Here is a 3,488-nt window from a genome sequence, read left to right as displayed (position 1 = left end):
AGTGCTGGGATTAAAGGCGTGCGCCACCACCGCCCGGCTTTGGAACTAGATCTTGTAGACCAGGCTGGCCTCAAACTCACAGAGATCTGCTTGCTTTGCCTGCTTCTGCCTCCCCAGTGCACCACCACTGCCTGGTTTGGCTTGTTATCTTACATGAACAGCCCCCTGGCATTCCAGTTTTAAATAATCTAAGAGTGTCCTAAGTGGCACTATTCCTAAGGGCTATGTTAACAAAAGTCTACTCATGCCAGGCAGGGAACCAAGGACAGAACAATGTACAGATACCAGCAAAGCCCAACTTGGTGAAGCAATTTTTATTGGGGTTACTTACAGGATCAGAAATGTCCTGAAGACAACTGTATCACCAAGGCCTATCCCAGCACGGGTGACAGACCATGAAAGCTGGAAGCCTGGAGAATAATGCACAGTCTGCAGGCTTTTCAACAGTTGATCAGCCTGAGCCTCTTCCAGGCAGCTTGTCTCTGCCACTTCTAGGTGATTTGACAGATCTGTTTCTTCCAGACAGCTTAGTCAGTCTTAGTCTAGCTGGTCAGCTTAACTAGTCTAGGAAGGTCTCAAAGCATTCCTTACTACCACTATCTGCTTAGACTGAAGGGGCCTAGTTAGTCCTATCAGCCTCAAGGACTTCCTGAATTCCTGAGCTTAAAGAGACTGGGCTGTTTCACTTCACCTTAGAATATCTTGTATCTCTTTATTGTTGTTTTTCTGAGACAGGATTTATGGGTGTAACAGCCTGCTGTCCTGGAACTCACCCTGTAGACCAGGCTGGTCTCAAACAGAGATCCACTTGTCTCTGCTGGGATTAAAGGCAAGTGCCACCATCGCAGGGCAGAATATCTTGTATCTTAAGAAGCCTCCCTGAAGGATGGAATGTTTCACTTCCCCTTAGAACATCCTGTGTCTTCAGGAACCTCCCTGAGAATGGAATGTTTTGCCTCCCTTAGATTCCAAAGTTTAGAACATCCAAAGTTTTAAGGAACTTCCCTCCAAAGTGGATGCTTTTATCTCAGTGAAAATTGCTCCACAGTACAATGACACCCCGGGAAGACTGACCGGGCCAGGAAATCATTCAGGTAAAGGAGACGGTAGGCCCTCAACCTCAGACCTGCTGGCCCTGAAAACTAACTACTGCAGATGCTAGTTCAAAAAGCATATGGCATACGTTCCGGGCATGGTGGTTGTAGGTGTTGATCAATGATTTGGGGACAGTGGGGGCATTGCCCGTTCAAGACACACTTAGTGTTCAGTGAACCATATGGGCTGCCCCCAAGTTCGAGTCTCAGCCACAGTATTGGGGTCTTTCTTGTTCCCACGAAGCCTGCAAGGGAACTCCGGCAAATGTGTGGCTGCGGCCTGTGCGACCCAGCTCAGGTGCTACCTTTACCAGCCACAGGAGCGTAATTTAGCAGGCGGGTAGAGAGCGCCGGGTGGGATCATTAGGCCCACCTTCCCTCACCAACGCCTGCCACCCCTCCTCACAGCTCATTCAGGCCCTATTTCTGTTTCCTAGTGTCTTCTGAATCTTTACCTCCTCTCTCTCAAAAGGCATTCCAGGCAATGCCAACTCTCGCTCAGAGCCATTTACGCAGAGTCCATAGGCTTTCCTTTTCTGCTCAAATCTTTTCCATGGTTCAGATCTCCTGGGGGTAAGCCCTTCTCCTGGTCTTGTAAATTGCCAGCCCCTGCCTGGTCTCACTCTTCGTACTTTCCATATTCTACCTTCCTACATTCTCCACTGGTAGGTCAATCCTCTTGGTACAGGTCTAGGCCTGTGATCTCCTGCATGACTGACAGCTGCACTGCATAAATCCTGTGTCCCCCAAAGCACCAAGAACCTCCCAGAATCCAGAAAGACGGTGGTCTGCACAGACTGCTGTTCTCCCTTTATTCTCCAAACCATCAGTGTCTAGTTCCTGGTTCAAAGCAGAAAAGGCTGGGTAGAACAACTGCCCCACTTGGTATGTGGAAAGGGAGGTGACAGTATCATGAATACTTTGTCACAAGGATCCCTTCCCTACCTCTACCCCTTTAGGATTTTTCTTTTCTAAGACAAGAGTTTTTTGTAGTCCAGGTTGGTCTCAAACTTGAGATTCTCTTGCTTCAGCCTCCTGAGTTCTGGGATTACACACATGCACCAAAACTTGGAATGCCTCCTTTCTTCCTCCTCCTTTCTGGCTTGGTCTTGAGCGTGCTTTCTCCTGTGTGTGTGTCTGTATGTGTGACATACATTCTTGCCTATGCAGGTGCATATGAAAGCCAAAGGTTGATTATAGGATGTTTTCCTCAATGGCGTCTCCATCTTATTTTTTTAAAATCTTATTTATTATGTATACAATATTTTTTCTGCGTGTATGCCTGAAGGCCAGAAGAGGGCACCAGTCCTCATTACAGATGGTTGTGAGCCACCATGTGGTTGCTGGGAATTGAACTCAGGACCTCTGGAAGAGCAGGCAATGCTCTTAACCGCTGAGCCATCTCTCCAGCCCCCTCCATCTTATTTTTTTAAAGATTTATATATTTTTATTTTGCCTGCATGTATGACTGTATAACATACTCCTTGGAGGCCAGAATCTGCTCAAACTGGAGTCACAAGGTAGTTGTGAGGTACTCTGTAGATGCTGGGAATGTAACCCTGATCCTTTGCAACAGCAACAACTGCTCTTAACAACTCTATAGTTCCCAATCTTATGTGTTTTTAAGAAACAGTATTTAGTTTATAAATAACTGGCTGGTGGTGCATGCCTTTAATCCCAGCACTCAGGAAACCAAAGCAGGTGATCTCTAGTTCAAGACTAGCCTAGTCTATATAGCCAGTGCCAGATCCCTCAAAGCTACATAGTGAGAGACCTGGTCTCTAAGAGATTTTTTTCAACAGTTTCTTTACATAGCCCTGCTGTCCTGGACCTGGTTAAGCAGACCAGGTTGGCCTTTCACTCAGAGACCCATCAGTCCCTGCCACCAAGTGCTGGGATTAAAGATGTGTGCTACCACACCCAGCAGGAGAGACACCGAGGTCAACTTGTATTTTTTAAGTGTGTGTGTGAATGTAGGTACCCAAGGAGGGCAGAAGTGAAAATCGGATCCCTTGGAGCTAGATTTGCAGGTGGCTGTGAGACACCTAAGGAGTGCTGAGAACCACTCAGGTTCTCTGTGAGAACAGTACATGCTCTTAACTACAGAGCCACCTCTCTAGCCTCCATTTTGTTTTTCAAGCTATGGTCTTTCACTGAACCCAGATTTTCTAATTTAGTTAGACTGGCTGGATCTGCCCGACTCGGTGCTGGTGTCCAGGTACACACCTGGCTTTGACTTGAGTTCTAGGGATCCGAACTTACGTCCTCAGGCTTGCACAGAAAGCACTTCACCAACTAAGCCATCTCCCAGCCCTGGCTTGACCCATTATTAATATTGTTCTTACTGCTGTTGTAAAAACAGTAAGTTTTTTTTTTTTTTTTTTTGGTTTTTCG

Source organism: Microtus ochrogaster, chromosome 5, assembly GCF_000317375.1.
Source record: "Microtus ochrogaster isolate Prairie Vole_2 chromosome 5, MicOch1.0, whole genome shotgun sequence".
Taxonomy (NCBI): Eukaryota; Metazoa; Chordata; class Mammalia; order Rodentia; family Cricetidae; genus Microtus; species Microtus ochrogaster.
Note: the sequence above shows the minus strand (reverse complement) of the source record.